A 25,097-nucleotide genomic window follows, 5' to 3' on the forward strand; every position below is an offset into this window, starting at 1 on the left:
ATGTGAAATCCAAATCTTTTAACAGTCCACATTATTCATGAGAATTACAAATCACACTTACATCTTATCTTGGGGTCACGGAAATAAAAAATTGAAGTGTCACTGTAAAGACAACAGTCTTATCGTGTCAAAAAAAGTGTGAGTGAGAATAAAACTGTTACTATGAGTAACTGTACTTATTCATAATTTACAGAAGGAAGTCAAGCTGTGCCTTTCTCCGATTTACGTACGTACAAAAAAAGAAAAAGCTAACTAACATTAAAGGTATTTAAAGGAATTATATATATATATATATATATATATATATATATATATATATATATATATATATATACACACACACACACAACAACTATCCTAAGAAATGACAACTTCAGATCAGCATTTATCTGGAACAAAAAAAAACAATAAGAATTTCAAACAGGGTAATAGCATTTACACAGATGCATTTGAAATTCAATTCCTGGAGTGCCGGAGGCCTGCAGAGTTTAGATTCAACCCTAATTAAACACACCTGATCCAACTAATAAAGTCCTCCAGGCTTATTTGAAAACTACATGGTATGGATGCCGGAGCAGAGTTGGAACCAAACTCTGCAGGGCTCCGGGCCTCCAGGAATTGAGTTTGACACCGCTGCTTTAAACTAATACATATGAAAAAAAACAAACAAACCAAAAAAAGCAATAGAGACAGAGCATTTGGTTATCATCTTGGCTGCAAATATATGTTTGCATTAGCATTTCTGTATTGTCATGCTACACCACTACTTGTTGAATAGTGTAACTTGTTACTTGAAAATGTACATTTTGCTACTGTCATGCTATTGAAAAAACTGTTTTGCTGGTCTCCCAGCAGGGGCAAGCTGCTGTTTAGTTAGCCGACCAGCTGGACTTGACAGCTGAAAAGTCACTAAAACCCTTATAAAACAAACCCGAAAAGTCTGGAAGACTATCAAATTAGCTTTAGTAAGTTGCATTATGCATGAAAGACATCTACAATAATCTTGCCAATTAAGTATTTAAACTCTTTGTCTTACCTAAGTGTGTGCCCAATGTGTGTGTGTTTGTTCCACTGGCTGTGTAGAGGTTTCTGGGTGTTAAAGGGTGTTGTGCAGGTCTCTCTGCATGTAAAGACAGAATAAGCACTTTTGAGGGCTCAGGGTATAAAGGGGGTTGGACAGGTTAATGAGAAAAGTTCACCAAAAGTCCAACCTCAAAGATTGGATCATCAGCGAGTGCACAAAAGGACTGAGAATTCACAAAGAGCACGGAGAGGTAGGAAGTTCAACAGTTCAGTCCTCTTAGCTTGGCGTCCCACCTTCAATTAGAACTCCCAGCTTCTTCACATGGGCCCCATTTACCTCGTTTTAATCAGCCTAAGTGTGGAATTATCTGTAGGGAATACTTAATGAGCTACTTCAAAAGAGCTGTCTTCCTCACATCTTACTTAGTGAATAACTCAAGTAGATCAGCGCCGAGAGGGACATCCGTATGGACAGGCGCTAACAGCATGGAACGTGAGACAATATCGGTTATCAAAACCAGGCGACGAGTGTGAAATCAATTCGCTCACCTGTGACCTCCTTCTCCTGAGGGCTATTGTCACGCTTGGGGCAAGCGAGATTGGCTGTGCTGCAGGGTAAAACCCTTTTATGGCTCTAAATAATGAGATTGCAGTGAATCTTTCTGTTACGTCGCTTTCCCTTCTTCACTGTGTCGTTTCTCTGACAAGCTGATCAAATCAAGGCCTTTTTTTCCCCTCCTCCTCTTCTCCCTGGAAATGTTTGCCCAAGATGTGTTTCGTGCATATATTTGACTCACCACAGAGGGAGATAAATACATCATTTAGCTATGAAAATATAACTCAGGAATCTCACAAATACTTCCCTAGGCACTGGAGGAGGCTTTGCCACGTCGTGGGGCCGACTCACTCTGGTGTGACGGTCAGGGTCTGGACCTCCTCCAAGGCAGCCATGGGTAATGTCCTACTTCATGTCCTGAGGTTGTTGCTGCGCCTGCCTGAGCTCTACATATCTCTTGGTTAAGGGTGGGTACGGCTGATCAATTTCAATTACAGTGAATATAAAAACGAAGGAACTGGAGCAGCTTGCTTAAATCATTCGAGAAAGCACAAAAAATACCCTCCAAAGGACGCTTGCCTGCCAGGTCACTGTGACCCGACTTGCCTCGTGCTGTGAACTTTGGAGCTGTCTGCACTTATCAAGAGGACATGTGTGCGAGCAATACCATAACTCCTTATTATGACATTCTTCGAACTAGCCTAATGGTTTGGGATGCATTACAGAATTTAAGAGCCATAATATTAACAATCCCAGCTCGCTGAATTGATGGAGCAATAGGCAGAGAGACAGAAAGAAAAACTATTTCAAATGCTATGGTATGAGGTTGGAAGGCCAGTTGGATTGTGTATCATATTGGTCATGCTAAAGACAGCAGCTGCAAAATTAAAGTAGTGTGTTCTCACCACAACTGACTGTGCTACACAGAAACAATTAATCAGAGGTTAACCCGACAAACCTCATGGAGGATCTTTAATTTGTTGTACCTAAACTCCCCTGAAAAAAGACCAAGCACAGCAAAGTGTTTCTAAAAGTACGTTTACAGCATAACCGTGCCAAGGAATTTCTCGAGATATTCTGGACAGTGTGCACGTAAAAATCTCTCTGCGTTTCCAACTTTAAATAGCAATGTGAACATTTAAGTTGGAGCTGAAAAAAAAAAAACACACACCCATCTTGACCTTATATTTAGTTTACATTTCTACTGAAAACAAGCACAGCTTGAACCAGGCTATGCTGGTTTACTGGTCTCCCGTACTATCTGGTTTATGAGGTGTTTTGGCCACTTTCATCTGGTCAGGTTGGGATACCAGTTCAAACCAGCTTGAAAACAGCTGGACTAGCCTAGACTGCCAAGACTGCTAAATGACTTACATCGCTACAACAGTTGACGGATTCATCATGTTAACTCAAAATCTTGTGGTTGTTTGAAGTTCACATTTAGCAACTTGTTAGTAACCTAAGAACGCTGTATTTTTGGCAAAAACAATACTTTTTTAAATTTGGCCTGCACCTCTCATGCACTCTTCAAATGCATCTAAAAAATACTGGGTTAAAAACAACTGGGTTGATTTAACCCAGTTATGGTTTATAATTTTTTACTATATTAGCTTATTTTTTACTTCATACAATAAATAATGTTTATAGATTAACTTATATCCTCTAAACTTTTCTAAAATACACCAGACAACCACCGGTTTGCATTCTAACTTTCATTATTTTCCTTTATATATCATTTACAACAGGGGTGGGGAATGTTGATCCTGGAGGGACTGTGTCCCTGCAGAATTTAGCTCCAACCCTGAAAAAAAAAACTCTACCTGTATCCTGAAGACCTTGATTAGCTTGTTCAAGTGTGTTTGATTAGGGTTGGAGCTAAACTCTGCAGGGACACAGGCCCTCCAGGATCAACATTCCCCACCCCTGATTTACAACATAGTTTATATCGTTATAATAGGCTATTCATGTTTCACGTATTTAAACTTGTTTAAGAAACATTTAAAGTAAAAATTAAATGTTAAACAAGTAATTTCCTTGTTATTTACCGTGTTAATCTCTTTCCACCGTAACTGCGCTGCATAACGCTGGTTCTCATGCCCGAGCTGGAGACGTGTTCGGCAGGGAACGGCTCACGGCTGAGGCTGCCACCCTGCGTTTCACTCATAACCGAAATAAACTGTGACCAAAAACAAACAGTAAACAGCTCTGAGGAAATATTTTAACAACCAAAGTTTGTATTCTGTATCTTATGAAAAAAATTGTTTATTTTATGCAAAGCATCAGGCTTTTCCATCACTTGAAAAGGCAGCGACACTCGTTAAATTTGATTCATACCGAGCGCCTGTATGCTGTATGTTGCTCTGCATAAAATTCAATGATATACAGCACAGTAACGATTTTAAAGATAAAATAAAATGTATCCAAACCTATAATTTACAGACGTAAGCATCAATTTGATGGCACTTAGAACTGATCTCTCCAGAAGAGAATGCAAAATCCCTATGATAAATAACTCAACCACTGAGTTACGTCTGACCCAGGATCTGAGTAATACAAAAACTACCCAAACATTGGGTTGTTACATTTGACCCATTTGTTACATTGAAAAAACTCTTTGGTGGACACATGGCCTTAGCTCTTCTGATATACGTTATAGTACATCTGCAACACTTACCAAATATTAAAATTTAAAGTATGTTCTTCAGTTCTGCAAACCAATTCAACAATTGCTACAAAGATGACCTAGTTTAGCTTTATGATCAGGATGACTGTGGGACTTCCAAGTGCATTACATGCTAGTGAAATTTGCATTTAGATGAACAGGATTGCTAACAGATATTTTGCTAACCAGTTGTTGTCGATCTCCTTGGCTGCATTACCCCAAAGATCTGCCTGTTTGACTTGATATTTATTTGGCACCTTGCTGTAAGGGTCCCAGAGCAGGTTGGTGACTGCACCTCCTAGTGGTCAAAAACTAAAATGTTTGCATTACTGTAATTTTAACCAAAGACTTGATGATCTGCCTTCTAGATTCTGGGGTGGGGGGGGGGGGTCATATTTTCCAACAAAACCAAAAATATCAATTACTAGTATTTTTTTTTTTTTTTTTTGTAAACCTAGACATGATGAAACTAACTTCTCCGAAACCTCCAAACAAGCTAGTTTTGCTGGTGTCGAATGAGGGATTAAAAGGGAATTTTATCTTTTCCTCCCCTGACAGAATTCACAATCAGGTGCATTTTTTTCCTCCTTCTTTTCAAGTATGACATCACCTACTTTCCCTAGGCTTTCTTTTACTTCTAGTGGGGGACACACTGAACAGCAGAGTCTCCGCTCAACATGAACTCAGGACTGGAACAAAAAAAATATCAGCTCAAATGTTCCTTTTTAGTTGCGGCTTGGTGATTTGCCATTGCAACAACAGGTTGTAAATCTGTGGCCTTACTGCATCACTCTTCCAGCCCCCCCACACCCCTCCTACTGAAAATGAAACTTTCAAGCGAGTCATAGTACATGGGCTCATACCTTGACTTGGCAACAGCACCAATAATTTAGAGCCAATTTCTTTTACTGCTTGCTTTTCAGCTTTTCAGTTTTTTTGGCCATAATCACTGAGTCGATGATTACTGTGCAGTTCTTTTGTATGACTATATTTAAGATTTATGAAGCACAGTGTGGCATTATGTTTCACCTCGACTTTACACAGTCTACAAGATGGGCCATAATCTCTCTTTTTGGTTTGAATTTTGGATAACAATCGCCCAGAAGTTTATGCACTCCAGGTTTTGACTGTGTAGGTCTGATGCATCTGTTGTCAGCTGACACTGATTCTTAATTTGAAATTAAAATGTGCTTTTCCTTCATATTTCTTTGGTAATAAACAGCAGCAGGATACTAAACACATGCAGATACAATGGTTATCCAGTGGCGCTGTAATGTAAATGTAAACTTAACCAACAATTAGCCCACAAAGGCTGTCATGAAAAAAAAAAAAAACATGCAAATTACCTTAGACTCCTGGGCAACAGGATATGATGACATGCTCACAGGTTTCTCTTTTTAACAGAGAAATACAAATAACAACTAACAATAAACTCAGTGAACTAAAACGATTTCTACTATAATGGAAATGTCAACATCTTACTCTAAACACTGTAAAAAGTTACAAACGTTTCCGGAGGAGTCAGTCATTGTGATGATTAATTACAGTATATGCTATTTAATGCACTGAAGTCAAACTCTTTATCTCAAAATATGAAAATGTGCTTCCTTCTACATGACTCCATTAAATTTGTGAAATGAAATAACTAATCAGTTTTTGGTTGATCCACTGAATTAGTGCAGCAAGCATTAAATGACGAAGCATTGGGTATTAATGTAGTTTCAGAAATATACCATGTGACTAATTAACACTCGGTTTTGGCACAGGAAACTGTTGGCGGTGGTTGACAACGAGACTTTCCTGATTATCGTCATCATGCAGTCAACTGTGGTACCATCTGTTCAATCGTGTTGGATTACATTACAGCTTCATGAAGGAATTACACTACCACTACATTTCCAGCTTTCCTGTGACTTAACGTTTTGCCTGACTCACAATGGTTATGTAATCACGAGACAATTACAGGTATAAACAAGACTTTTCCGTTTCACTGAAGATATGAGATCATGTCAGTGTGTGAGAGAAATTAAATATAATCAGCTCATTATCTCAACAAATTATGAGCTTTTAAAGGTGTAAAACCCATCTGCTGTGGTTTTTAGCCAAGCCTGACTTATTTCGTAACTAGTTTAAAGTATGTAGTTCCTTACAGTAAGTTGAATTAAACTGGTCAGATTAGTTTTGCTTAGGACGTAATCAAAACACCATATCTTTGCTGTAGGGTACTTCCAGTATTAGAAATAAAAGGGTAAAAAAAAAAAGGAAAATCAGGAAGAAATAAAATAAAATCCAGTCTTCCACTGAAGGCTTAGGATAATCCTTCTGATGTTTTAATTCTCTCTTCTGTCAGCCCTCCAGTTCAGTGCAATAGCACTTTTTCTCACTGAGTGCAACAGTAAACGGTTACTTTATTAGCGGCCTTGGATTTCCCCATTCAAAGGTTTTTTCTAGAAATTCTTTAGTAAATGAACTAGCCTAACTAGATCTAAGATGAATCACAATAATGTAATCTTTGGTTTGAATTAAGTATAAGGTAACAGGCAAAAGTCTACTGTGTCCTTAATTTATTCTTTTAAAGTATGAACTACTGGTACTCATCCCATAAGCATTGTGAGAGACATTATTTATTACCATAAATGGTGATACAATCTAAAACTATTAGTCATTGATAAATTATTGTTTAACTTAAAGAACTATAAGTTATTGATTATCATTGATCATATATATATATATATATAAATAAAAATGGATGATTGTTTCTGCTACTGAATAAAAATAAATTATCCCACAAATCCAACTTTTCTCTGAATTGCGAGATAAAAGCTTGTCAATGCATGTTATAAAGCCAGAATTGTGAAAAAAAAGACAAAAAGAAACATCAGAATTAGACTTTATAATTCGCAAATTGTGAATTTATATCTTACAGTTCTGAAAAAAAAGATGTCAGAATTGCAAGAGAAAAAGTTATGCAAGATATAAACTCGCAGTTGTAAGAAAAAGTCAGAATTGTGAGGAAAATGGTCAGAGTTTACGTCTCACATTTGAGACCTTATTTTTCACAATTGCAAGTTTATATTTTGTAATTCTAAGAGGGAAAAAAGCCAGAATTGTGAGATATGAACTCAAGAAAAAAAAAGTCAGAATTTTTAGACAAAAAGTCATATACCGTATTTTTGGGACTATACGTCGCTCCTGAGTATAAGTCGCATCAGTCCAAAAATACGTCATGATGAGGAAAAAAACATACACAAAAACAACGCACTGGACTATAAGTCGCATTTATTTAGAACCAATAACCAAGAGAAAACAGAGAGCGAGAGGGCACTATATGTTTTCAGTGTAAACTACAGGAGCACTGAGCAGCATAGAGCGCCCTCTTGCGCCTGGAGACGAAATGATTTTTCTTAGTTAATTTCTCTTGGTTCATGTCAAATTAATTTTGATAAATAAGTCGCACCTGACTATAAGTCGCAGGACCAGCCAAACTATGAAAAAAGTGTGACTCAATAGACAAATAGTCAAAAAAAAAAAAAAAAAAAAACATTGTATGGGTCAAAATTATCGTTTTTTTTATTTTATGGCAAAAATCATTAGGATATTAAGTAAAGATCATGCTCCATGAAAATATTTTGTAAATTTTCTACCGTAAATATATCAAAGCATAATTTTTGGTTAGTAATATGCATTTCTAAGAATTCATTTGGACAAATTTAAAGGCCTGGAGCTCTTGGTTGGTGTTTCTTGAAAGGTTTATGTAATAACACTAAAAAGCAATTTATTTATGGAAAAATAACCAGGATTTTTACTTTCCCTAATTTAAGTGAAGTGAAGTGACATTCAGCCAAGTATGGTGACCCATACTCAGAATTTGTGCTCTGCATTTAACCCATCCGAAATGCACACACACAGAGCAGTGAACACACACACACACACACTGTGAGCACACACCCGGAGCAGTGGGCAGCCATTTATGCTGCGGCGCCCGGGAATCAGTTGGGGGTTCGATGCCTTGCTCAAGGTCACCTAAGTCGTGGTATTGAAGGTGGAGAGAGAGCTGTTCATGCACTAACCCCACCCACAATTCCGTCCGGCCCGAGACTAGAACTCACAACCCTTCGATTGGGAGTCCAACCCTCTAACCATTAGGCCACGACTTCCCTACGGTGGTGTATCCTGTGCCTCTGTCACTCTAAATCACTCTTAAATAAACTCAAATTTAACATACAGTTCTTCTACATTGGAGAGACTACAGAAACATGAATATATTGACATGCTGTGAAAGACTAATGCATATAGTGTACTCTATGTATAATGTAGAACTCAGTTCTCTTCAGGACCAAGGGCAAAGGAGAACTTTGATTGTATTCCAAACCCTGCAGGTACAGCAGCTTTTTCTTTGCAAGTACAAAAAGAGGTTTGAAGTAATCCTAGACCTACCCTTTAGCCACCTTCCATTTAGATTTTAAAAAAATGCCATCACACCTCTGTAACTAATCCGGTTGCAAACTTCAAATGACCCTTTGCAAAGATCAAGCTATCTATGCATAACGCACACCCTGAACTGAATATCTGATCCAGGGTCATGTTTGGTTGGCTGTGAATAACGAGCCCTTCCAAAACCTATGTGGTTGAGGTTAAACAGGCCAAATGCAACGTCAGCCCATGATGCATGAATTCTATAATCAGCTTCTAATGCCCTTTATCCAGTGATAAATGGGACGACGTCTTGCATGCAAAGCATACTGTGATAAAGAAGAAGCAGCAGCAGCATTTGAACTTATAGGCATGGAAAGGGTACGCGTGTAAGGCTGTGGAAGATAGTTAACAGATAAGGAAATGTGAAGGGAAAGACTGGCACCAGTGCCGGAGACATATTTACATAGATTAGAACAGAATGTGTCTCAGCCATGCTCACTGGACGAGATAGAAGCAGGCGGAATACGTCACAGCTGTCTGATTAACAGTGCGGTTACGGTTAGGTTCTTGCGTGAAATATGAGTCAGATAATTTAAGGAGGAGATAATCTCCAAGGCACTTATGGCCAGTGAACGGTGATGTATGCTATGTTTCCCCCCATTTTAATTTCTTATTATCCAATGAAAGGATACATTTTTGTGATGCTGCATTGGAAAATCACTTAATCATAAAAAATAAAATAAACACACACACACACACACACACACACCCAAATAGTAAATAAAACAGTTATCGAATAAATGTGTCATATTCTGTGTCCTGAACTCCTGAAACATGGTGTCCCATATTTTAGAGCAGTCAATGCATTTGGGAAACAAATCAATTAAATCTGTAAGTGTGTGTATGTGTGTGTAGGCCATTGGTTTAAATGTCCTCACTTATTAAATGAAAGATCATGACAACCCATTAGTGAGGACATTTTACTGGTCATTACTACTTAAAAAGGCTTATAAATCAGCCAAAATATGTTTTTATTTAATTCTAGTGTTTTGCACATTTCCGTGAGTGGGTAGAGGTTGTGTTAACTGAGAGAAAATATAATTCATCTTATAGAATATGTAAATAATTCTATGCAATATCTTCACTAAGATATGAAAAAAGATGTGTGTGTAAATATTCAGATGCACCCATTGTAATCATTAACAATAAATTAATAAATAACTGTAATTTAATTACACTTTTCTCAGTAACTGTAACAGATTACAGTTACACTTATTTTACACTTATTATACTCCGTTACATGTAACTAGTTACTCCCCAACACTGTCTGCCATTAGGACTGCAGATAGTGATCCGACACTTCATACAGGAACAAAAGGAACAAATACTAGCCAACAACAGGCTTTTGTTCCTTACTCGTGCTGTTGGAAATTTAGAACAGAAGCTCAAAGTCAGCAGCAGTGCCTCAGGCTGAACCCACACTTCCTGCTACTGTACATGGGTCATTGTGACTTTGCACCCAAATTAGAGTAGGAGATGATGTTAGGCCAACATTACCATCATCCACTGTATGATGTCACAAATAGAGGAGGAAACTAGCTGCCAGTGACAACACAACATTATTGTAAAAATGTTAGCATTACCACAAACTTGTAGTTTGGAGGCTGGTAATAAATACTCTAGCTAAAGTCCCATGAGAAATCCTCAGACTCTCACACGGTTTTTAATTTACTTTCCACCTCATTTAGAGTACAAACAATAACAATAATATTCAACTCACTGTTGACATCATTGTTAGGCAATTCAGTGTAGAGTTAAACAACACATAATTGAAATAAGATGTTCATGAGCAAAAAGCCAAACATCGGAAAATATCTCAGGATATAAGTTATTTCGTGTTTTTTTTTTTACAAACACCAAAGTGTTATGAACAAACTCCAGTTTGGCAATGTGCTAAAAAAAAAAGAGAGAGAGACATCTTTCAAATCATGTTGCTTTTTAAGTTGTGCCACTAGTTTTCGAAGAGACCAGTCTGAGATTTAATCCTTGTGCCGTGCTGAAAAGCCTTCACCCAATTTGGTGCTCCTAGTCGAAAATGACATGCCTTTTAAAAATTGCTTGTAGATCTCTCATTATGCTTTATTTTCATTAAATGTTGGATTAAATCTTTTTGCCATGTTGCACTGTTAGCACTGCCAAATTAGCACTGTTTTTGGGACTGACTGGTCTTAGGCCTCATTGAGCTGAGCTAATTCACCTCAGTTTTGGAGTGAAATAAGTATTATTTGTTGATTTTGGTAATGTTGACTAAAAAACTTAGGTGCATAAACTCAATAAGACCTATAATCAATCAGTTTCAAAAAGAAAAACAAAACCTGTGCTAATCGATATAAAACAAGTTGACTATATATATATATAAATATATATATATAAAGGCTAAATGTAATATCCTACATCCTGGCCAAATTCACCCATTGGCCTCTGATCATCATGTCCTCCAAACCATCCCCATACACTGATTAGCTTCATCATTCTGTCTCCTCTCCACCAATAAGCTAGTGTTGTGGGCGTTCTGGCGCAATAATGGCTACCGTAGCATGGATGCTGCACACTGGTGGTGGTTTCCATGTAAAGCGCTTTGAGTACCCAGAAAAGCGCTTTATTCTGTAAATGTATGGAATTATTAATTACTATTATTAATATTTGGTAATCACAAGTCAGTAAGTTTTAGTCCAACGCAATGACATTAACTAGACTTTTCAAGAAAAATAAAATCTTATTAGATTAGATTAGATTAGATTCAACTTTATTGTCACTGCACATGTAGGTACAAGGCAACGAAATGCAGTTAGCATCTAACCAGAAGTGCAATAAGCAGTAAGTACAGAATAAAGGTCTATAATATGTACAATAACTATACAGGTAAGTATTATGGACATAATTTACAGATATTAAATACTATAAGCACGATATACAGATAGGTGTACTATGAACATACTATACAGATGGGCTATGTAAAAGTGTATGTACACTATAGGCAGAACTATGAACATAATTTACAGTATTGCAATGGACAGTAAAGTGCATAGAAAATATTACAATGTGCAAATGGATTATACAGTGTTCCTGGATGAACAGACAGTAGTGCAAGTAATAACAAGTTACTGTTTTTTGCTTGTTGTGAATAAATAAATAAATCAGTCACAGTGTTGAAGAGGGGGAGGAGTCTGTGTGTGTGGTGTGGGGGGTGTTGAGGGGTGTCAGAGGGCAGAGTTCAGCAAGGAGACAGCTTTAGGGAAAAAGCTGTTCCTGAATCTTGTGGTCCTTGTTCGGAGGCTCCTGAAACGCCTCCCGGAGGGAAGAAGGTTAAACAGTCCGTGGTCAGGGTGAGAGGAGTCCTTCAGAATGCTGCGAGCTCGACGTAGACAGCGTTTCCTCTGGATGTCCTCAAGAGCAGGAAGTGGTGTCCCTGTGATGCGCTGGGCAGTTTTCACCACCCTCTGCAGTGCCTTGCGGTCAGCCACTGAGCAGCTCCCATACCAGACTGTGATGCAACTGGTCAGGATGCTCTCGATCGCACACCGGTAGAAGTTCACCAGGATGGATGAAGACAGCTGGTTCTTCTTCAGTGTCCTGAGGAAGAAAAGGCGCTGGTGAGCCTTCTTGACCAGGCTGGAGGTGTTTGTGGCCCAGGACAGTTCCTCCGAGATGGTGGTTCCCAGGAACTTGAAGCTGGAGACACGTTCAACAGCCAGCCCGTTAATGTGGATGGGGTCATGCGTGTTTCCATTCTTCTTCCTGAAGTCCACAATGAGCTCCTTTGTCTTATTGGTGTTAAGGAGCAGGTTATTGTCAGCGCACCATGTGGCCAGGTGCTGTACCTCCTCCCTGTAGGCAGTCTCATCGTTGTCACTGATGAGGCCAATCACCGTGGTGTCATCTGCAAACTTAATGATGGAGTTGGATCCATGCAAAGGCTTGCAGTCGTGGGTGTAAAGGGAGTAGAGGAATGGGCTCAGCACACAGCCCTGTGGTACGCCAGTATTAAGTGTGATGGTGGTGGAGTGGTTGTGGCCTGACCGAACATGCTGAGGCCTGTTGGTCAGAAAGTCCATAATCCAGTTGCAGAGGGAGGTGTTGATGTCCAGGTCTCCAAGTTTTGTGGTCAGCTTGGAGGGAATGACGGTGTTAAATGCTGAACTGAAGTCAACAAACAACATCCTAACATACGTGTTGTTATTGTCCAGGTGTGTGAGTGCAGAGTGCAGCACTGTGCATACTGCATCCTCTGTGCTCCTATTTCTGCGGTAGGCAAATTGGTGTGGGTCCAGTGTGGGTGGGAGGCAGTCTTTGAGGTGTGCTAGGACCAGTCGCTCGAAGCACTTCATAATGATGGGTGTGAGTGCTACGGGGCGATAGTCATTCAGGCACGTTGGGGAGGAGTGTTTCGGTACTGGCACAATGGATGTGGACTTAAAACATGTTGGCACAGTTGCTTGGGTGAGGGACAGGTTGAAAATGTCTGTGAAGACCCCTGCAAGCTGCTCTGCACATGCCCTAAGCACACGTCCAGGAATGCCATCCGGGCCAGCAGCCTTGCGTGCGTTGATCCGGCTCAGTGCAGTGTGGACATCTGTGGAGGTGAGTTTGAGAGGTTGGTGGTCTGCTGAGGGTGAGATTTTGGTGGCCATCTCCTTGCTGTCGCTATTGAAGCGAGCATAAAAGTCATTTAGCTCGTTAAGGAAGGAGACGTCCGTGACTGTTTGTGTGGAGTTGCTTGACTTGTAGTCACTGATGATCTGGATGCCCTGCCACATGCGTCGGGGGTCAGAGTTGGAAAAGTGTTCCTCTACCTTCAGCTTGTAGCAGTACTTGGCCTTTTTGATGCCCCTTTTCAGGTTAGCCCTGGATTTACTGTAGGCCTGAGCGTCATCTGACCTGAAGGCAGCGTTGCGGTCTTTCAGCAGAAGTCGAACCTCCTTGTTCATCCATGGCTTCTGATTAGGGTATGTTGTTATCTGTTTTTCTGTTGTTACACTGTCAATGGTGGAGTTGATGTGATCCAGTACAGAGGAGGTGTAGATGTCAATGTCCGTGTGAGAGCCACAGGCAGCCTGTGAAGCAAACATACTCCAGTCAGTGTGTTGAAACCTGTCTTGAAGTAAAGAGTCTGCTCCAGTTGGCCACACTTTGATGGTCCTCACTGATGGCTTCACACGGTTGATGAGGGGTGAATACTTAGGGGTGAGAAACAAAGAAAGGTGATCAGACTGTCCGAGGCGGGGGAGGGGGCTCGCGATGTAAGCTCCATTAATGTTTGTATAAACATGATCCAAAGTTTTGTCTCCTCTGGTGTGGCAGGAAACATGCTGGTGAAATTTGGGGAGTACTGTTTTTAATTTGCAGTGATTAAAATCACCCGCGACAATAAAAGCAGCCTCTGGGTGAGCAGTCTGTTGTTTACTAATGGCTGCATGAAGTTCGTTCAAAGCAAGCTTGGCATTAGCATCCGGTGGAATATAGACTGCGGTTATTATGGTGGAAGTGAACTCCCGTGGCAGATAAAAAGGTCTACATTTAACCATGAGAAACTCTAGGTTAGCTGAGCAGTGTCTCCCAACAATGACAGTGTTCGTACACCAAGCTTTGTTGACATAAATGCACAATCCACCACCTCTTGTCTTGCCGGAGTCATCTGCCGTTCTATCTGCCCGGAGCGTGTAGCGTCCTGCTAGCTCAATAGCATTGTTGGGTACGTCGCTGTGTAGCCATGTTTCCGTGAAAACCATGACATTGCAGTCCATAAGTCTCTTACTGTGGGTGATGCGGAGTCGTAACTCATCCATTTTGTTCACCAGTGACCGCACATTAGCGAGGAAAATGCTGGGTAAAGAGAGCCGGAGCGGTGTTAGCTTTAGCTTGGCTCTTAGACCTCCGCGCTTCCCCCGCCTTTGTTTACGATCTCGACGCCGCCTGCGAGCACTTCCGCCCGGCCGGGTAGAGTGCGAAGCCTCGGTTGTTCTAGCGATCTCAGGGATGAGTCGAAGATTGGTGATAAAACTGCTGGTAAAGTCCTCACCGATATCCAAAAGCTCCTGTCGGGTGTATGATGTTAAAGCAAAGCTGTTCAGTACGAACAGACCCGAGATGAGCAGGAATAATACTGCAAAATTGCAAAAACTGGAGAGACGCTGAGCCTCGCGATGTGTTCGCGCCGCCATCTTGGTCAATTTATCCATTTCAGTATGCAACATGAGGGTAAAAAAACATTTACATTGAAGGAGGGAATGGTGCCATAATGAATCAGAATATATACAAACTTAAGGCTGGGCTGTTTTGAATTAGGCCATAAACCACCTAGCAAACACACTAGAAATCCCATAGAAACAAACGAGAAACCACAAATAACACATTACAAACCGCATAGCAACGCCCTGGCAACCAAACACAACATAGATTTTATTTTTGCGCATCATGTTGAATTTCGGTTTTTAAAAAAAATAATAATAATAATTTTAAGCATCCAGTAAGTAATACTCCAAAGGCTTCATGATTATAAGAGCCTTTGAGTTGTGTGCTATATAAACAATGCAACCACATTCTCTGTATCAAAGTGCTGTTAACATTGATAATATATATTTATCATTGGCCAAGCACTTGAGCTTGGGTTCAGTCCCAGATATTCTGGGGAAGCCATACGCCACAGCAGTAAAGAATCCATCTGCCATTAGGATCCCAGCTCAGTAAATCAATACAGGATGTTGGTGGGTAAAAACCCCTGGCACTTAATTGCATGATACATTTTATTTTTATCTGAGTATATTGAATGGGGTATATTTAACTACACATTAAGTTGATTTTAGATTAATTCATTTTGTGACAAGCAAACTGTGGCTATGAATTCTGTCCAAGAAAAGGAGGAGAACCATGGAAGTAATTGCATGTATGCTGTAATTGAGAAAATGAATAACAACTTGGGGATTCCACAGCCTCTTGGATGCAGTCGCGAAGCATGTAGTCCGCTTTAGTTTTCATGCTAATAAACTGACAATCATGAATGAAAATGAAACGTACAGATTATATTAAGCATGTGTGGCCACATTTAAGATGAATTGTTTTAAAATGATTGGATCAAGAGGATTAAGGGATTATTGACGCTGTAAACATTGTGTTACTGGTTTTAAACAGAAACAACAGGCTTAAGCGATGGTCGGTCAGATGGTTGATGTGGTTCAAACTACAAAAGGAAAAGAACAAGGTTTATATACAGGCTACAGGAGAAAATATAGCAGAAACTGGAACAAGAGTGGTATAGATGCAGGTGGAGATGGTTTTTCAGAGCAAGACGTGTCTAAGCAGGTCTTATCTGGCTCCACACAATTTCATGGTTGTTTGAAACAAGTGGGCCATGTTCTGCTCAGTCATTGGGATTCCTGTTCAAAAACATTTCCACAATTTGCCAAGAACTTTGGGAGAAAACCCAGACCCAGACCCAAACCTAATTATTTTCCCGTGCTTATAAAAATTTCAAATAAGAACACAGAATCACATTGCAATATACAAACCTAATACTGAAGCAATTTCTGTTGCTTTCTAACATAATTCTGACTTTTTCACACTTGTATGAAAAAAAAAAAAATTACTTTTGCTGTTTGCTTAAAATACTTAGCTAATGCAATGGGGACCCATCAGACACACCATTTTCATTAACAAATCAATTATTCATTAGATTAACAAATGATCACAGACCCCTCTAAACATACTAGGTGCCAGGATGTCTGCGAACGACTCCGGACCCCTGGTTACCATTCCTCCTACTACTGTAAGTTCTCTCTGAAATATACTGCTATAAAAATAGACTCTTCTCTAATTAATTCATAGAAAAATCTTTCTTTGAATGAACACACATATAGTTAAGGTCATTGTGTTGTTACTGTTCCTGTATATCATGTTTTTGTCTTGTATCCTGTTTTATGCATGCTTCATGCATTCATGTAATCTTACCATGTTTAGTATCTATGAATTCATTTTCTGATCATTTATATTAATATGTTGATACCTTTGCAACATATTAGTGTTCTAAGAATCCTATTTGCTAATATTCTGTTATAACTTTAATCATGACTCTTGGACAACACACTCCCAAGTGTCTTCTTTCAGAAGAGAACACAATCCTACAGTACAAAGCGTTTGTGAGCTGCTACCATTTCAGTCTGGGTATGTCATTTCTTGGGTTGGAATTCAAAACAGGATTCAGACAATCATGTTGAACTGTTGTGATGTTACTGGATCACAGAATAGCTATATACTGGTACAGAACTGCCATCCGTGTTGGGGACTAACTAACTGTAGAGATGCTCCAAATCATATTTGTCAATAACAATTTCAGACAAAGAGAAACTATACACACAAAAAAAAAAAAAAAAAAAAATGAAAATTGTAAAAAAAAAAATTTTTTTACATAAACTGGAACTTGCCACTGGCTTGTCACCAGTGCAGTACCCTCAAAGGGACACCTTTGTACCTTCTTTACCTCTAAAGGGTGCATATTAATACCATAGAGTATGTACATTTGTACTCATGTGGTTCTATTATGAAACCTTCAAGGTTATAGAAGGTATAAAGATGTCCCTTTGTACAGCCCCAGAAACAAGCTGTTGTAGCACTGAAGGTACCATTTAAAAATATATATATTCTTCTCTGAGAATGGGTATAATAATTATTACTTAATGGGAAGAGTAAAAAAATAAAATTATTTTGAATTTTTTTTGTTTTAGCAAGATGTGAAAATGGTATAAAGAGACTTCATAAATTTTCAATGTGTTTAATGTTCAGTTATGGGTGGGACTTTGTTTATGGAATTTTTGAATATACTGTAAAAGGGTTGCTGTAAATTTTACAGTAACTTACTGGCAGCTGGATGCCAGTAACTTACTGTAAAATAGTTTACAGTATCATTACTGTAATTCCATGTACAGTAATAATAATGCATACTGTATTACTATTTACAGTATGAGTACTGTATTTTTCAATTACAGTACAAGTACTGTATTTTAATATGCAGTAATAACACTGTATATTGTATTATTATTTACAGTACAAGTACTGTATTTTTATTTACAGTACTAGAATTGATTTCATATTACTCAGACTTTTTTTGTAGATTTGGGTCTAGCTTCATTTGCTTTATTGTTACAAAATTAATAAAATTTTAATCTACATGTCACTGGTAAGGTTGCAATAAAGTTGGATGAAACTGATCTAATCGCAGCAGTCAAAGTTTTATTTAATATAGAACTCAAAATACTCAGAAAACAAAGCAACAAAACCAAACACAGAGTATAAAAAGACGAACCAATTAATGAAATTAACAACAGGTGTAACTGATGTTTAACGAATGAAAAACCACTAGCTGTAAACTATACATTTTTTAATCCCCCAAAAATGCATAAGTTCTTATGAACATTTGTCATTAAAATGTGCTGTTTTATTGTTTAACTATTTCATTATTTAACATTTACTTTAAAAAGTACATTCTACAAATGTGTTTGAATTCATCCTGTGTATTTGTAACATGGCTAAAAATTTCTGAAAAACATTCTGAAAAGCAGAACAAATCAAACAGTAAAAACATGTTTTAGTCGTGTTTTCTTTCAATAATTTGGCCAATCGAATTCAACAAGCTCTCTGATGAAAGATGTCACAAGAGGATTCAGGCTGGCGATTCATTTTTCTCTGCACCCTTTTTCCAGATGCCCGGCTGATCTGTGATTTTGATTTTGTGATTTAGGCATTTGGTGTCATCAGGGTTTATTCTCAGAATGAACCTGCAAGCACAAGAAAATACACATTTATCAAACCACTGATTTCCCAACCTTTGTGAGGTTGCAATTAAAATGAGGGACACTTTTTAGTGATTATAAAGAGACAGCTCTTTGCGTGCTTTCTGCCATGCCAAATCAAACATAGTAGTCTATTTTTGCTTTTCTGTTTAAATTAACAGTGGTTTGGGAATTTAGATAATTTATTGGGAATGTTGATGCTGGGATGTGATGTCTCTAGGCTCTGGTTCTCAAAATTTTTAGAGTAGTACCCCCTGAGGCTTTTAACATCCATCTGCGTAACCCCTCTCTGCAGTTACACCTTTTTCACTAAGGGTCAATATTTGCTCCTAATATTTGCTTTTTTTACATTTACAAATACTTTTATAAAATAAATAATGCTTTAAATAAAAAATATAAAAAATTCAATAGAGAAATATGCAATGATGGTAAAAACAAAGTGATGCTTTAAATATTAAATTAAAACCCCCAGTACGTCGCAACAAGTCACTATCTTTATTTGTGAGGCATTCATTCATTCAGTAAGGAAGCAAATGGCTGTAATCATCAATGAATCATTGAATTATTGGCTCTCTTAATTTATTCAAAGCCGCAGATTCATTCACAAACACTACTGTGTGGTGCTGTTCTGCAGTAGCTTTCGTTGGAGCTATTTTTTGTATCGAAAAATACTGACTATTACTGTGTTTAAAATGAACATCACTTAATATTAATACCTTTTGTTTGTTGAACTGTTGTATAAATCAATGTCACATTAGCAATCAAGTGGATATTCATGTTAAACACAGGAACTCACACAGGGAATGTTTTTGTATTGAAGAGATTTTGAATCTTAAATCGTCAGTAGGGTTGCCACCTTCAATACAGAAAAATAAGGGTAAATCACAACTTAAAACATGTTTTCATAAAAATATTAATTGCTAATGAACTTTAGTAATTGTATAAGGTGGCGTGAACACAGATTTTGGATAAAATATTTGTCTGTTTGCAGACAGTAACACCATCCAAACAGTGAAACCACATAATAAATAACTGATCTACAAACATTTCTAAATTCATGTAAAACACACAATTATTGTTATTTTCTTTTTATTTTTGGTAAGTTAATCTATTTTATATAGTCTATTCTTAATTGTACTGTAGCCTATTGAAGAATGCAATTGTTTAAATTAGTTAAGTTGTTTATTTGCTTCACATAGGCACTGTATTTTAATTATTAAATATATCTCTCTTATCTCTTATTAAAATAATGCTTATGTGTCTGACTGTACACCTTAACCATAATAAACAAATCGGTAAAACTTTAAAATGTGTTTAAAAAATAATCTGGAGCAGCTTCCACCATTCTTTCAAATCGACTCTCTGCCAAGAGACCCGCCCTCCACTGACTCTGATTGGCTGTGAACCTGAAACAAACCAATCAATCCAATGATGGCAGTGAGTATTACCCAATCAGGGGCAGAATCGGACGAGTCTTCACAGAATGCCGGTGGGATGATCTGCATGAGAAAATACGGGACAAACCACGTCCAGTATTGATTCAAAATGGGACGCGCTATTTTATTCTCAAATGCAGGGACGATTCCGTATTTCAAGGGACGGATGGCAACCCTATAAGTCAGTCAAGTCAAAATTTATATATGAAAAGCTCTTTTCCAAAACATGATGAATGCCATAAAAATTTTTTTTTTAATTTTGCAATGTTTTGTAATTTTGCTGTGTACTGACCCTATTTGCTGCTCCATCAACGTTTCTTGCCAAATCGCTATATTTCCATGTTTAAAATGTACTGCAAGATGCAGGTTCTTTCCAAACCGCGATAAGCGCTGAACCTATTTTTAGCCTAAATGCGATATATCCTCAGGACTAATCAGAATTATCTTTCTCTCTTCACGCTCTCACCCTTGAATCACTCGCACATATCGCGCCAGACGCTCAGTTCGCCTCATTCGCGCGTCCGTACCGTGCTAAACGCCTCGCGCCGCAGGACCTCCAGATGCACGTAAACGGCGTCTTTGCATTGACTTAAAGGGATAGTTCACCCAAAAATGTAAATTATGTAATTAATAACTCACCCTCATTTTGTTCCAAACCCTTGAGACCTCAGTTTATCTTTGGAACATAGTTTAAGATATTTTAGATTAAGGCAGAGAGCTCTCAGTCTATCCATTGAAGCAGAAAGGTTAGAAAAACGTCATCAAAGTAGTCCGTGTGACATCAGAGGGTCAGTTAGAATTTTTTTAAGCATCAAAAATACTTTTTGGTCCAAAAATAGCAAAAACTACGACTTTATTCAGCATTGTCTTCTCTTCGGTGTCTGTTGTGAGAGAGTTCAAAACAAAGCAGTTTAGTGGAAAAAAAAAAGACCATTAGACAGCTGCAGCTCATTCAAAACCTGCAAGGATTCTGAGTAGAACCAGAAAATCTGAGCATATCACACCAGTCCTCAGGTCCTTAAACTGGCTTCCAGTTACATTTAGGATTGATTTTTGAGTACTTTTACTCGTATATAAGTCACTAAATGACCTAGGACCGAAATATATTGCAGATATGTTCACTGAATATAAACCTAACAGAGCACTCAGATCATTAGGATCAAGTCAGTTAGAAATACCAAGGGTACACACAAAACAAGGGGAGTCTGCCTTTAGTTACTATGCCGCCCGCAGTTGGAATCAGCTTCCAGAAGAGATCAGATGTGCTAAAACACTAGTCACATTTAAATATAGACTCAAAACTCATCTGTTTAGCTGTGCATTTATTGATTGAGCACTGTACAATGTCCGAACTGATTGCACTATATTTTCACAGTTTTTTTATTCTATTTTATGTAAAATCAATAAATTAATTTTAAAACATCTTCAGTTCTCTCTTCACAGCAGTTCAGTCAGTGTACTGTTTGAGTGCATGCATTACTCCGGGATTTTGGTTTGTTTGAACTCAGAGGGAGTGTCAGCCACATTAAAAAAGTGAACAGCTTTAGTAATTTGTGGATTATGCATACTGGAACCATTTAAAAGATTCAGTTCGATCTGGTGAACTGGTTCAGAAAGATCTGGTTACATCGAATGATTCATTTGTGAACCTGGATATCACAAACTGCTTTGTTTTAATTTCTCTCTCACAACAGACACGGAAGAGAAGACAATGCTGAATAAAGTCATAGTTTTTGCTATTTTTGGACCAAAATGCATATTCGATGCTTCAGAATATTCTAACTGACCCTCTGATGTCACATGGACTACTATGATGATGTTTTTCTTACCTTTCTGGACATGGACAGTATACACACAGCTTCAATGGAGGGACAGAGCTCTCGGACTAAATCTAAGATATCTCTGTGTTCTGAAGATAAAAGGAGGTCTCACGGGTTTGGAACGACATGAGGGTAAGTTATTAATTACATAATTTAGATTTTTGGGTGAACTATCCCTTTAACACGAAAATCACTTGCGCCAGACGCTCTTTTCGCATTTGGTGTGAACGCCACTCACTCACATACACAATGTTATGTCATGATGTGTATTTAAAGTTGAAAATGGATATTTTACTTGTTTAAAATGTGCTAGAGAAAGACATATGACTACTACACTCAAGTCTTTTGCAGTGTCTCACACGCGTCAAATTAAAATTATTGTTTTAAATTTAAATTTTAATGTTTTTTGAGCAGAAAGTCAACATATCGTCCCCTTGGAATTATAAGGTTCTATCTGCGTTCTGAGCAGTTCTGAGATATTGAGCTTTAAATTTTTGGAATCCATGTAGAAAGCACCTTTTATTTTCTAAATAAAAAGTTCCAAAATGTACATAACTTAAAAAAAAAAACTACATCATATAATGTAAAGAAGTGGCCACAGAATAAAAATATGTAAATAACTAAATTTTGACAAAAATGTCAGATAGAACCTTATAATTCCAAGGGTACGATATTACAAAGATTTCTGAAGAATCAAGTGACACTGAAGAATGGAGTAATGAAAAAAGGAATACATAACATTTTAAAATATATTTCAATACAAAACAGTTATTTTAAATTGCAATCATATTTAAAAATATGACTGTGTTTCTGATCAAATAAATGCAGCCTAAAAGCTTTAGGATAAGAGCTTGTGATGTACAGCCTGGTTGGATTGGCTGCTGCCTAAAATAATTAAACATAATTTACCACTTTATTTACAAAATATTAATCTTCAACACATGTTCACAAGAGCACCGCGATGCATGCATGTTATGTTGACACAAGAGCAGACGTTCAGTCAGCTCTCGGGTATCTGTCTGCTGGTAGATGTTGACCAACTTTAATCTCATCCATAGTATCAATTAAAAAAGCTTTTTAATAGACTTACCAAGTGCAATCAGTCTTGGGGTACTGGGCAGAGAGAGGCTTCTCTCTGCATCTGCTGGAGTTGCAGTGACCTAAAAGTAGAGCAATTAACATAAGGTTGGGAGAAATTAATTACATATATAGAGAACATACTTGCATCTTGTTTTAAAATACTTCTCAATGTGCTTTATAAGCATATGTCACTCTGTGATATCTTTGTCTGCCTATCTTGCAAAATAGAAGTTTGATCATAAATGATGATGAAAATTAAAGTGTACCTCAAATGCATGACATATGAATACAAAAACAGTAATAGTCTTTTAGAAATGTCTTAAGAAACTATAATCCTGCGATCTCTTACATCCTCCAGTAAATGTGGGTCATCTGATCTGTGTGTCTTTGCATCAATGTACTGTGCTTTGACTGACTCAAGGGCTCAAAAGTGCTTTGAGGGTCTCATTTACTGGAACATCCTGCAAAAAGCAGTCCTTTCCTTTGGAATTTTTACCTGTATACACCTGTTCAGGTGCCACATAATTAAAATTCCTCTTGAAATATGTCTTCTGTCAAAAATGTTTCTTTAAAATGGTAAATGTACTGCATTTATATAGCGCTTTCAACAGACCACATGGCCATCCAAAGCGCTTTACAAGTTGCCTCACATTCACCCATCCACTCACTCATTCATACACCGACGGCGGTGTCTGCCATTCAAGGCTCCATCCAGCTCGTCGGATGCTCGTCTTTATCATTGCAATTATCATCAACCTCAGAATGCACAACAATGTCATCATGGATGTCATTGTCATCATGGATGTCACTGTCATGTCTACAGTTTGATGCATCAGCATCTATTATTACAGGGTTCTCCAAAGATTCTCTGTGTTTTCTGCTTATGTGAGATGTGAAAGATGATTTTACATGAAAATGTTTTTCACAGTTGGGAAAGGGGCAGGTAACGTTTTCCCCATCTCTTATATGCCAATTTAAATGGTCGCAGAAGCTAGGAAAATTTGGGGATGTACAGTATGCTCGCATCCCACAACCTGACAATTACAGGATCCGTTTGAGCAGGTCTGCAGTTAACCTTATTTGGTTGTGTGTGCTTACGAAGCATGTGTGACTTTAGTGCAGACAGAATCTGAAAACTACAAGGACAAGTCGGCAAACCACCATTGAACCTAAAATTAGACAGGTTCCTATGCATTATGATATACGGTGGTAAAATCTGTAATGCGTTCGCACAGATAACTTGCAGTGTTCGCACACAAAACTGCGCAACCATCTTGACTGCTGCTTTTTTAAACAGTATGTTAAAGATAGAAATGACAGTTTTCAGATTATGTTAACGTTTTAATATAAGAGTCAACGTTGGTATAATAATCACCAGCTTTTCCTCATTGAATTATTGTTAGCTTACCAGTTTCTTCAGATGACGGTAACCGCCAGAAAAGAACTCCAAGCAACTCCAAACCTCCGACGTTCCGCGGTTCTAACAGCAAAAAACTAAATGAAAACGAAATATTCACTTCAAAATACTGTTATACAACCTCCGTCTTTAGGGTTGCCTCACGTTTTCTTTTTGTACTTCAAGATAGTTTGCTGTTAACGTAAAGTTTCCACAGAGTCCTCCTGCTTAGCTAATTTACATTAAAGAGGCAGAGGAGCATTTTAAAAAAGCTTATTTTGTTTCTGTGTCACTAAATATCAGTCAATGTAAACTTTATTCACCCCGTTTAAGTTGTCATAATGATAACGGCAGTAACAATTGTAACATTACCTCAGGCCTTGACAAACAGGCAGAAAAAAAGTCTTGACTACAGGAATATTGTCCTCACAACTCACTCAATTTGCAACACTGGTTCGTGTTAGGTTGCTGTTAATAAGTGACTGCATTTGAAAATATCTCGGTTTTAAATAAAATAATTACAGAAACAATACTAACCTTTTTGTTGAGTGTTTTCTCAGTTGTCCCAACCAACCGGAAAAAAAACCGTTGAAAAGAAGTCTCCCTTGTCATTGGTCAGTTTTTCGCGGGCATTGTCGCTACTGTAAATCGATTTACAGTAGAGAATAATTACAGTACTAAACTTATATTTTCCCATAATCCTTTGCTATTTACAGTATTATACTGTTGGCACATTTAACAGTATTATACTGTACATATTACAGTAAAATACTGTTCAAATTACAAAAATCCGTTACAGTGTACTATTCAATGATGTGTAAAAATACACAAAATTAAATTAATGAAATCCTGTCAGAGAATCACAT

General features: G+C 37.9%; 1 long non-coding RNA gene across 1 annotated transcript; it reads right to left on the minus strand.

Annotated features, from left to right (window-relative positions):
- Window positions 1-17,769: 17,769 nt before the first annotated feature.
- Window positions 17,770-24,805, minus strand: LOC128020098 (uncharacterized). The gene is made up of 3 exons (XR_008185283.1): window positions 24,244-24,805; window positions 22,846-22,915; window positions 17,770-18,484 (listed from the first exon to the last, which is right to left on the minus strand). It is a non-coding gene; the product is annotated as an uncharacterized LOC128020098 (long non-coding RNA).
- Window positions 24,806-25,097: the final 292 nt, after the last annotated feature.

Source organism: Carassius gibelio, chromosome A9 (assembly GCF_023724105.1).
Source record: "Carassius gibelio isolate Cgi1373 ecotype wild population from Czech Republic chromosome A9, carGib1.2-hapl.c, whole genome shotgun sequence".
In the NCBI taxonomy this organism is placed as follows: Eukaryota; Metazoa; Chordata; class Actinopteri; order Cypriniformes; family Cyprinidae; genus Carassius; species Carassius gibelio.